The following is a 12,207-nucleotide window of genomic DNA, read 5'->3' as shown; positions in this document are numbered from 1 at the left end:
TTCGTGGACTGCAGAACTTGAGAATTCCATGTCAGCATTGCAGAGATCTACAGGTTCTATGAATTAATGAATTTCTCTATAGTCAGAAGTGATATAGTCAAAAGATGAAGTTAAAAAAAGAAAGAAAACCAAATATGACTAGAAATGAAAATTTCTTTGTGGAGAGACCTGCTGATCTCACTATGATTTAGGGTCTTCAGAGAAATTATTGAAACCACATGACTTGAGATATTTGAACCTAATCTGGAAAATATCTGTTAGGGCACCCTTCTGTTTGTGTCAAAGGGACAACAATTTCCTTGGCTAGAAGAAAGTTTCCCATTGATTCTACATAAGCTCGTTGGCTATACTAAAGAATGTATATCGTTAAAGAATATATTTGTTGAGATTTTATAACTCTATAATCAATTTATCTGCTTTGAGTAACTGGATAGTCTTTAGTAGGAAGTCACTGGCATATTGAATTAAAGGAAAACTCCCTGTCTTAATTACCTTAACTACACAGTTAATTTATTAGGCCTATGCTTATAGATTTGCCATGGTGATTTTTAATGTGTATAAAAGTGATGGACCAATAATGCATGTGCCTGCGCAAGGGACAATCTCTTCTTGGACTGGAATGGATTGGATTGGAATAGACTTTACAATCAATCCCAAAACATTTGAATGTTACTGGGATGTTTTGGGATTTGAATGTTACTGAATCTGGGTCTTGACTGTTATCCATTCATTTGTAGTTCTGAATTAGTAGCAGAATTTCTACCCAGCTAATAAATAAACAAAAGGAAAGAAGGCAGGAAGGAAGAGAGGGAAGGAGAGAGGGAAAGAGGGAGGAGGAAGGAGAAGAAAAGAATCTGAGTCCTCCTATGCAGAACTAGGCAATCACATGTAATATTGATTTTACACTTAACAAAGCTGATGGGCCAGCCACGTTGTTTGAATGCCAAATGTAATCTTGCCAAAAAGACTATTTTATGGAGAACTCACACAGGACAAGCACTCACATGGTTAGAAAAAGTGATACAAGGACATTCTCAAGGTCTCTCTTAAGAACTTTGGAATTGATTGTTTGACTTGGGAGACATCGGCACAGGACTGCTCAGCATGGCTTGCCCTCATCAGAGAAGGTGTTGTGCTCTATGAGCAAAGCAGAATTAAAATAGCTCAAAAGAAATGTGAGATGCATAAATTTGGAGAATCTAACCCAGATTTCACATGGGCTATTTGTTCCAGGCCTGTGTTAGAGTATTCTGAGCTGGTTCTGGTCTGATCCACCACAATTGGACACACTGTAATTTGACTCTAACACAGTGATGTCATTTGGTTCCTCTTTGAAAATGAAGGATAACAACCATTTAGTGACTTTAGGTCTTCCTAGCTCTAGAATTAGCAGGCTATGCACTGTGCCAACTGGCTACCTCACACTAGTTTACTTTTTGTGATATAACTAGAAATTATGAATACACTATAACTCTCCCCCCTTAAAGTTTCAAAACTTTGTTGTAAAGTTATCAAGGTTGTTAGCCACTTAAAACAAGCAGAAACATATTCACTTGGAATTAACTACCCATGTGAATATAACTTCACCTATCATCATTTTCCTTAAACCAGTCATATAACTGTGCATGTCAATTTCATGTTCTCAATAGATTCTAAGTGACTTGAGAGCAGGGACCAACCTCTTTTCAATTTTGTTTGCTTTTCCTCTTTCTCCAATATACACACAACATAGTATAATATGCTCATCATTGCCCACATATTTGTTGAATAAATGAGTGATGGAATGCTTGCCACATTCACAATTAAGCCCTGACAGCTTTTGATAAAGATTCCCTTACTTGCATACACGGCCATAAAATTTGACTCCTGTAATTTCATTGCTACTAGGTCCTTCCTGGCTTCTGGGGTGCCCAGATTCCTCTAGTTTTCCTGATCTAGATAAGAACAAAAAGACTTCTAATCTTAATATGAATGAGAAATATGTAGCATTTAGATAGTACTACAAAGTTTTCAAGGTATTTCACAATTATAATATTTGAAACTCACAGTAATCCTTTGCAGCAATACTATTGTTATTGTTATATTACTGATGAAGAAACTGAAGCCAAGAAAGTTTAAATGATTTGCGCAGTCATACAACCAAGTGTTTGAGGCAGGATTTGAACTTATCTTCCTGATTGCAAGTCCTGCTCTCTATCCACTGTCCTACCAGCTGCCTAGACATGGCAGGGTTAAAAAAAAAAAAATTTTAAAAACCCATAATTTTCTTAGGTAATTTAAGAGAATATTGACATCAAACATGAAAAAATTATAAAGTTTATGATCATAGACTCATATCACAAAATGTTACAGTTGGAAAAGGCATTATAAGTCATGTAGTTCAATTTCTACCCAAAGCATGAACCATGATACTCAAATTTATAAAGGAAAAAGAATTATTCTTTTACTAAATCTTCTCTGATCCTTTCTGTGAGGCAGAAGCTTGCCCTTTTTTAACCTTTCTAAATGCCTACTTTACTCCTCCCAAATCAATAGAGAACAGGGGGAGAGGAGGTCATAGAAAGTTGCGTTGGCAGCTCCTTGACCGTCAGTTGGGACAATGGGTACTGATGACCAATCTCTGTCCAGGAGGTCTTAGTCTGACCTTTCTCTTAGGCTAAATTACATACCATACAGCCTGACAGACACATTGGCACCCCAGGATCAAGAGAAGAGGGGAAATGTACAGCAATAGGAGATCATTTTTATTATTTTTCAAATCTGTCATCAGAAGCAAATCAGATATAGTAGTAAGGTAGTATTTAATTGTTCTGCAAGGATACCAGATTTCAGCAGAGTGTATGTTATTTTCATGAAAATAAAGGAACACCTCTTCTTGCCTTAGGGGGCAATCTTTATGAAATGCTAAAGCAAAATAAATTCCATCATTTGATAGCCAGCTTGCTAAGAATGAGCCTTTGCAAAACCATTTGGTTGTTCCTTGGATAACAGGTGTACAGTCCAATAAAATGCTAATGCATTGCCTCATCCCGGGTCATCTCTAGTCATCCTGATGAACATCTGGTCATTGGATTCAGATGGCTCTGGAAGAGAAGTGAGGCTGGTGACCTGCACAGCCCTCCCTCACTCAAAACAAAGTCAAGTGCAAGTCATGTCATCATTTCTCTGATGGCATGGTCTTCTTCAGCAACAAAGGACGAACATACTGCCTCAGTAATGACATGAGATTTCAGCATTAAAAGGCAAACCTAACTGAATGACAAGGATGACAATAATTAGAGATGGCATGTTGTTTCTTTCACACTTAAATTTAACAGAAATTAAGGGTTGGAATAAAATTTTAGAAAATTAGTTATGATAAGATTTTGATGATAATTTAATTGGAATTTTGAATGAATGAAACATTTATTAAGTATATTGTGTACTAAGTACTAGAAAAGTAAAGCAGGGACTTTTGTCAAGGAGTTTACTTTCTAACAATGACCAGATAGAAGTGATAGGCATATTCATGTTGATTGCAATACAAAAATAACACAATTGTATCACTAAGTGTGGAAAATAGCCTTTGACAAAATCCAGCACTTATGTATAATTTCAAACACACACACACAATACACATACAAAAGAAAAAGTGCCTTTTTTAAGGGGTTAACAATCACTTTAATCAAGCACATGTATCATTCCTTTAACCAAGTACATATATCATTCAGTTAGTTCAGGGAGTCAGCACCCTGAATTTCAATGAAAATACAGAGAAATCAAATGATCAAGATTCCTCTGCTTCCTCTGCCTAAATTCAACAGACAATTGGACCCCAACTGTCTGACCATAGTTACCAGAGAAGAAAGCATGACATCTGGGTTCTCAAAGCCAGGTGCTTCCTGGCCAAACAAACACTTCCAGTCAGTAAGCCCCAAAGTAATCAACAGACATGGCTTCCTTTACCTGACCATAATTCAACAGACAGGTACAGTTGTTTGACCATCATTATCTGATAAGGCAGCATGACATCTGGGTTCTCAAAGCTGGGGGGCTCCTTAGCAGCATCCCAGAGTCCTCATCTCCAAGTGCCTTTTAACATATGGTCAAAAGTATCTTTGTAAAATCAAGAGTGAGCATTATTTATAATTGAGAAATGCTGGAAATTTACCCTGAAGGGACAGGAGTAAAGCAAGGATACTTGCTTCCCTATTATTAAGCAAATTCTAGAATTTGTAGCTAAATCTATAAGACAAGAAAAAGAAATCAAGAGAACAAGTATATGCAAAGTACATGTAAATCTGTTTCTATTTGCAGACAACATGATGCTTTACTTAGAGAATCAACTAAAAATTAATCAAGAAAATTAATAGGTTTAGCAAAGTAGAAGAAAACAAAACAATTCTTTGAAAAGTACAAGCTTCTCTGCATATTACTAGCAAAACTCAAGGAGAATGATAGGAGAAAAATTCCATTTTCACTAATAAGGAGAAGAATTGAATATCTGGAATTAATCCAGAAAAACAGACAGGATTTACATAAATGCACCCACAAAACATTGTTACAGAAGCAAAACACACAAATACTCAAATGGATTTCTGACTTAATCAAGCTGAAAATTCTATCCTATGATACAGATTGCAATCTATCCATGTCTGCCTATCCCATGAGATTCCTCAAGTTCTCTTAGAAATTTTTTAGATATCTAAATAACCAAAAAAATGCAGAGAGCTCTTGATTAGATTGTAGCACTATAGTAAAAAAAAAATGTTACTATCCAAATTCTTTCGTATATTTAATGTTCTATCAATCAAATTAATAAGGGGAATATTTTACAGAATTATTCAAAATTGATTTGGAAAAATTAAAGGTCGTGAATATCAAAGGATATGATAATAAAATTAGACAGATTGGGGAATGATGCTAGAGCCTGAATTTTTTAAAAGTGGTAAAAATAAATCAGTGAAATAAACTAGATAACCAAAACATAGAAATAAATGTTCAGTAAAACCAAGAATACAAACTACAGGGAAATGAATAAATTATTAGATTATAAGTTACTAGAAAAACTAGAAAATAGACTGGTAGTATGAAAATAGGACTGGATCATCATTTTGTACCTTATACCCCAATAAATTCCAAATGGATGGAAAAGCTAAACATAAAATTCATATCATAAGAATTAGAGGAGAACTGAAGGCTCTATCTTTCATTATTATGATGAGGAAGAAAAAATGTGTTATTGGACATGGGAGAGAACAGATCATAAAATGCAAAATATGGAAGCTTTTTCATCCAAAATTAAATGGCTTTTGCATTAATAAAATGAAAGCTGCTGCAATGAGGAGAAAATATACAAATTAGGAAAATATATGTGTTGAATATCTCTAGTAATAATCTGAAATTCACAATCTATGGGGAGTTGACATAAATGCATAATATTAAGAGCTATTCCCTAATAGAGAAGTGGGTAAGGCATAAGATAGTTTTCCAAAGAAGATATACAAAGTATTCATAACCTCCCACAGGGAGAGTAACCAGCGCTGAGCCGAGGATATAAGGACCCATCAGGTAAGGTAATTCCCTGTCAAGGCAGGTCTGCACCTTCTTTGTAACTTGGAGTTGGAGATTTGCCTACAGCAGTTATGTGACTTTCCTGGAGTAACACATCCAATAGTGTCAAAGGTAGCATTGGAACTCAGGTCATCTTGGCTTTAAGGCTAACTCTCTCCACTATCATTTGCTTCCAACTGCCTGTAAGATGTCCCAAATCACTAAACTTCAGAGAAATTCAAATTTTAAAAATTCCTAGGTATCACTCAGAACCCATCAAGCTAACAAAGATGCTAAAAGATGTGAAGATCCAATGCTGGAGGGACCATGGAAAGTTAGTCACACCAACAGTTCACTGTTCTGGAATAATTTCTAAGTGTGTAATATAAGTTAATAAATTGTTTCATTCTTTGACTCAGAGTTTCCACTAAAAGGATTATGCCTCAAGGAGGTCATTGATGACAAATAAAGACAGATATACGATGTTCCCCAAGTCTTAGCTTAATCTATGAAGTCTTAAAACTACACTAATGTTGCAACTCACACATGTACTCATAGGCATACACACAAAAAACCTTTTGGGGTCATGCATGTGTGTAGCACCAATGTGATATTCATAGCAACTACAGCGCCCATGAATATCCCAGCTCAAGTCTGAATCACAAAATACAACAGACTCTCTACATGGAAGACAGAAGCAAAACATTTATTCAGACACCAGAAGCCAGATCTCAACACCAGAAAGCCAAATTCATCATAGCAATAAAAATCTATACACAATAACAATGCAGAGGACAACACCATCCCCAAGCTTTCCCCTGCTAGGGTTCCCACAAACCAGCTCCCTTAAACAAATTACAAGCAGACTTCCTTAAACAAAATCAAAAACAAGCTCTCTCACTCATGCTAGCCAGTTGCCTCCTTGCCTGCATCCTTCCTAGTTCTGGCTGCTCTGACCCTTCCTGCTCCAACCCTTCCTGTTCCATCCAGTCAACAAACTCCTCCCATCACAGACTCCATGTGACTCAGACTTCCATGTGACCCAGCAGGTCACATGGACTTATTAATGAATGGGAAAGATCTACCCATTTAAATTACCATTACAATGGGCATAGTGGATAGAGCACTGGACCTGGAGTCAGGAAGACATGAGTTCAAATATAGCCTTGGCTATGTGGACCTGGGCAATTCACTAAACCCTGTTTGCCTCAGTTTCCTCATCTCTAAAATTAGCTGGAGAAGGAAATGGCAAATCACTTAAGTATCTTTGCCAAGAAAACCCCAAATGGGCATAGGAGAAGTCAGATATGACTGGAAAATGACTGAATAACATCAATAATGTGCATAGCCACAATTATAACAAAAACCTTTAAACAAAATATGAACCCAAAGAATTACAAAATGGCTGAACAGCAAAAACAAATATGTGTGTTTGCATATATATATATATATATATATATATATATATATTTATATATATATATTTCCATATACTTCTTTGATTCCCCAGGGAGAGTGAGTCAAAATTAATGCAGATAGTATGAACATTTCTCCCCTCAGCTTCCAAATTTGACATAACTGATGGGTGATCCACTGTAGTTCCCTTTTGGCTGCCATTGATTTAGGTGTACAGGAATTCACTCAGGACTATCTCAGCTAACCACAGAACCTGGCATTGACCTCAGCTCCTAGGCCTCTGGTGACTTACCATTCTGACCTTTTGAAACTCACAAGGTCATAGCTGTTTCCAGTACCCTTCCTACGAGCAGGAGAGTACAAAGGCAAAGAATCAAAGTCCATATGCATAAGCTCTATGTTGGCCTCAGATTGGGAAGGTTTGATATTTCTCCCTCTCTGGAGACATACAGTATGCCTCGTTTACTTGAATGCAGTCAGGCAATAAAGGAGGAAGCATGCTGGCTTTTGAATTCATTCTCAATCCTGGCTCAGCAGCCAAGGGAAAAGTCTTCTCTTCTTCACATGGGAAGCAGACCAGAAACAGTCAGAATTCCTGTGGGCTTTCTGAATTGAGGAACAAGGCTCCCATATTATGTCATGCCTTTCCAGGGCAGGTTTCTCTGGCCCCTTCTACACAGGCAGCCAGCAGACATGCTTTGAGGACCGGGTTCCATTGGTTGTACCCAAATTATATTAGCAAATGTGCTTTGTAAGGAGATTTATTCATGTTTGTTGAAAAGTGTTGGTTGTGTCTAAAGAAAACATCAAAAAATAAGTAAACAAAATAAAAGTAGATAATGCTAGTCCAGGAGGAGGAAATAAACATTTCTATTGTGCCTACTATGTACCAGAAACTGTGCTATCATTTCATTTCATCTTCACAGCACTGTGAAATAGGTGATGTTATTCTCCCCATTTTATAGTTGAGGAAACTAAGGCAGATATTAAATGATTTGCCTAAAATCATACAGCTAATAAGTATCTGAGGCCTGATTTGAACTGTTACTTTAGTGCCAGGGCTCTGTCCACTAAACCATCTAGCTATCCCCTAAGGACTCCCAGCTTCCTGAGGAGGAGTTTCACAGTGATATATAGAAGGCTTTCTAGTGTCTTTTCTTTCACCAGATCTATCCCAGCCCTTGTTATAGAGAAAGAGAAGGTGGCTGGAAGGGAACCCAGAACAGACAGAAAAGAATGTCAATTAAAGAGGGATTATAAGGACCTAGAGCTCTCTTCTCCCTCCTTTTGCCAGGAAGAGATCATATGGCCTTTTGAACACTAGTCTTTGAGAAAGTTGCCAGTAGAGATAGCATGAAACATATCCAATGCATGTAAATCCCCTGCTGGGTACAGTAGAAGAGTTTTATCTAATGGTAACCTGACTCTGGGCATATTGCTATGCCAGATTCAAGGCTTGACTTCCCTCCATCTCTTCCGAAAGTGGGTCTTGTGCTTAAGGGCGAGTGTTTGGGAACTAATACCTACTTCAAGATAAGGTTTTTATTTTTGTTGTTTTTGTTTTCAAGGAAGGGAACATCACTCTGGATCTCATTAATGAAACCATGATTTAAGGTGGAAAGGAAAAGTCAACATTTCAAATCAGATGTTTATATGAGAAAGTCTTTTAAAATCCTATTTCTCCTCCATCCTTTCATGCCCTCTAAGTTATGCCTTTATCCTTAGTCATAGTTTCCAGTAGGGAAGCCCATAGGAAAACTTTAAGCTCTGCATAAATTAAGGTTAGTTTTGCAACCACTGCATTTTCACAATATCCCTTGGGGAAAGTAGAGCAGGGACAATTAGCCCCATTTTATAGGTGTTAACTCTGAAACATAAAGCTATGAAATGCACATGGTCATCTCACAAGCCAGGCTTGGCTCAAGGTCTCCTGACTCATGGCCTAGTTTTCTCTCTCCTAGACTGTCCTTCTTTTTGGTAGCATTTTCTTGTTCTCAAAGAGATACCGAACAACCCGCCAAAAGCTGTTATCAATCCCCTTTACCTCTCTCTTCTTCTGACTCAAGGGGCCAGACAGGGGAAGCTAAAGGGTGACAGAGCAGAGGGGTACAGAGACTCTCATGTTTTCACACCGAACAGATGGGGCTTTGTGTCCCAACCCTTCTGCCTGCTGGGTGCATGGAGCTTGCCTATACTAGCTCTGCCTTTAATTGAAGTGACTCCAAGCATGGGAGGAAGCCTGCTCTCTGGAGAGATGCAAGAGCAGTTCATTGATTGCCATACATTTTTAATAAAACTCTCAGTCCACATGCTTACCTCCCTAGGACAAGAATTGCTTGTTTATCACTCCTGCCAGGAGCTGGAGAACATATTAGACACTCATTAGCTGCGCCTTCAATGAAGGCAGACCTGAGTACACTCTCATCATCTTCTTGCCTATGGAGGGACCTTGGTTTGTAATGACTTCTGCATGGACTTCCTGCTCTATCTTTACCTCTCTTCACTAAAATAGAAGTAGAAGAGAGACCAACGAGGGTAAATCAGATTAAGTTGGGGATACTAGGGAGAGTTGGGGTCTCAAGCCCTTTGTCATTTCCCTGCTTCTTCCTTCTCACTCTTCTTCATTCTTTTTTTTCCTGGCAAAGAGAGAGTTTGGAGTGAACATGTCATTTGTTCTTAAAGACCCCCACTAACAGAAATGACAATGAAGTTTATGACAGAGATGGTCTTAATCCATGAGTGCCTCCCTAGATTTTGAGGTTCTTTCCATCTGTGCCGCAGGGAGTCTTTCCCTCTGCCTTGGCGCAGAGCTAGGCAGTCACCCTCTCCAAGAAAGACCCATGTGATACCCTTGGGCATCTAAAGAGCCAAGCCTTTTTTCTGCTCCACGGGTCTCAATTCACTGGCAGCTGCCAATCTCCTAGAAATGCCAGCCAACTCCTGGAGTGTCTATTATCATCACTTTTATTGAAACCATTTCCTTTCCTTGTAATATTCTCAGCAAAGTTCCCCCCTTCCTGTACTGTCCTCTCCATTATTTAAATCTCACATTTTTAATGCCCCATTGCATGCTCTGAACACTTTACTTACTGAGATAAGTGTTCATGAATGCACATGCACACATACATACATGTGTATACACACACACACACACTAAGCTGTAGTCTTCCTCATGTAGTTTTTCCTCCATAAGGGGGCTTCATTCAGATAAATAAATAGACTGAGAACACATATAATAACAACAAAAACATTTGTATAGCTCTTACTACGTGTCAAACCCTTCAGCCTGAAGGATGTAAAGTAGAAAAAATTAAATGACTGCTTAGAAAAGACACCTCCATGGCAGTTTATGGAGACACTTGGCATGGTCCACATTCATTCAAGACTCAGTCCCCAAACCACCTTTTGCAAGAAGCCCTTCTCACATCCCTCCATGACCAGTGCCTCCCCTCTGAGATGACTACCCAGTTACTCTGTCCATCACTTGTAAATACCTAGTTTGTATGCCATCCTCATCATTAGAAAGTGAGCTTCTTCAGCACCACATTTTTACCTTTCTTTGTATCCTCAACACTTAGCACAATGCCTGGCACATAACAAACATTTAATAAATGCCTGATAACTGACTATCCACACTTCCTAAGGGAACAAAAAGAAATTAAAAATCTTACAACAGATGGTTTGGGGGGAAACCCCTGTTATATATGTCCACATTTGTATCTGTATGGGAGCAAACATTTTATGTACTCATGTTTACATCACCAGAACCTCTTGCTTGGTGTTTGTGCAGGAAGAGATCTGTTTTCAGTGCCTAGTATGCTGTCCCTCATCTCACGTAATCTTGAATGTTGCCTTTTTCTGGAAGGAAATTTGATTTCTCATATCTGCATTAAAATGTAACACTGAATACTGAACTTGATAATACAGATGCGGTTTAACTACATGTGACCAAGGCAAAGACAATTTCTTTTCTTTGGGTGGATACTGTACTTTGATTAATGCAATCCAAGACTGTATTAACTGTTTTGACAGACATGATAAAATGTTTATAGAATCATAGTAACTCCAAGTTAAAAAGGACCTCAAAGGTCATAGTCCAATTCATCCATGAACAAGAAGTGCTTTTGTAAAAAGCTGTTAAAAAAGTAGTCATACAGCCTCCACTTGAATTCCTCTGGTAAAAGAGAATCCACTTCCTTCTGGGTCAGTTCATTCCACTTCTGGATAACTCAAATCATTAAGAAACTGCTTTTTTTTTCTCCCTGACATTGAGGCTGCGTCTCTGCAACATCTGCCCCTTGCTCCTCATGGCATACTTTGGGGACAAACAAAACATGTCTATTTCTTCTTGACATGACAATCTTTCAAATACTTAAGATAGCTGCCATGATACTCCCCCTGCCTTCATCACCAAACTCTTCTCAATCCCCTTTAATTGAATGACATATAACATAGTTTTCAGTGTCTTCACCATTTTAGCTGCCCTCCTTTGTCCACGTTCCATTTCAATCAATTCCTAAAATTTGATGTCCGTATTGAACACTGTGCCCCAGGTATGATCTAATCAGTGTAGAATACACCAGTATCATCACCTCTATATTTTTGCATACTCTGCCTTTCAATCCAATGTAAGACAGAGTTAAAAGTTCTTCTCCTATACCACCCTCACTCACCCTCCCCACAGTCACTATCGACTTATCTTGAGCTTACTATAATAAAACTTTGGTTTTTTTACCTAAACTCTTATGTAACTGTGCCTCCCTGACCATGTGCGACGAAGCAGATTTTTTTTAAACCCCAATGAAATCATTTATATTTATCCAAATTTAAATATAATCTTACACATGTCAGTCTATCATTATTGACTATCAAAATCTTTTAGGGTCGTGATTCTGCCACATAATGTTAAGCTGCTCATCTCAGTTTTGTGTTATCTGCAAACTTAATAAGTATGGCATCTATTATTTCATGGAAATGATTCCTTTTAAAGTGCAGATCTAGACAATATATCCTTGGGACACTCCCACTACATCCTATTTCTAAGTCAGTATTGACCCATTAATAATTATATTTTGAGACTAATCATTTAAATTGTTAAAAATCTATACAAGTATAGAAACTTTAGCTAGTTCAGCACCTTTCATTTTGGTTATAAAGTTAGAATAAGAGGCTCACCAGTACAGGAAGAGTGAGATTTGCTTGTTGATGTGAAAATGACTTGAGTATACTATATCTACAGTGTTGACCTCATATATTAAT

At 37.8% G+C, this 12,207-nt stretch overlaps 1 protein-coding gene across 1 annotated transcript in view; it reads left to right on the top strand.

Annotated features, from left to right (window-relative positions):
* OPCML (opioid binding protein/cell adhesion molecule like) overlaps window positions 1-12,207 on the top strand; it is a 1,434,734-nt gene that overhangs the window by 415,152 nt on the left and 1,007,375 nt on the right. The gene's annotated exons all lie outside the window — the stretch shown is intronic.

The sequence above is a fragment of the Notamacropus eugenii genome, chromosome 5, assembly GCF_028372415.1.
Source record: "Notamacropus eugenii isolate mMacEug1 chromosome 5, mMacEug1.pri_v2, whole genome shotgun sequence".
NCBI classification, from domain to species: Eukaryota; Metazoa; Chordata; class Mammalia; order Diprotodontia; family Macropodidae; genus Notamacropus; species Notamacropus eugenii.
Note: the sequence above shows the minus strand (reverse complement) of the source record. Positions and strands in the feature narration are given on the sequence as shown.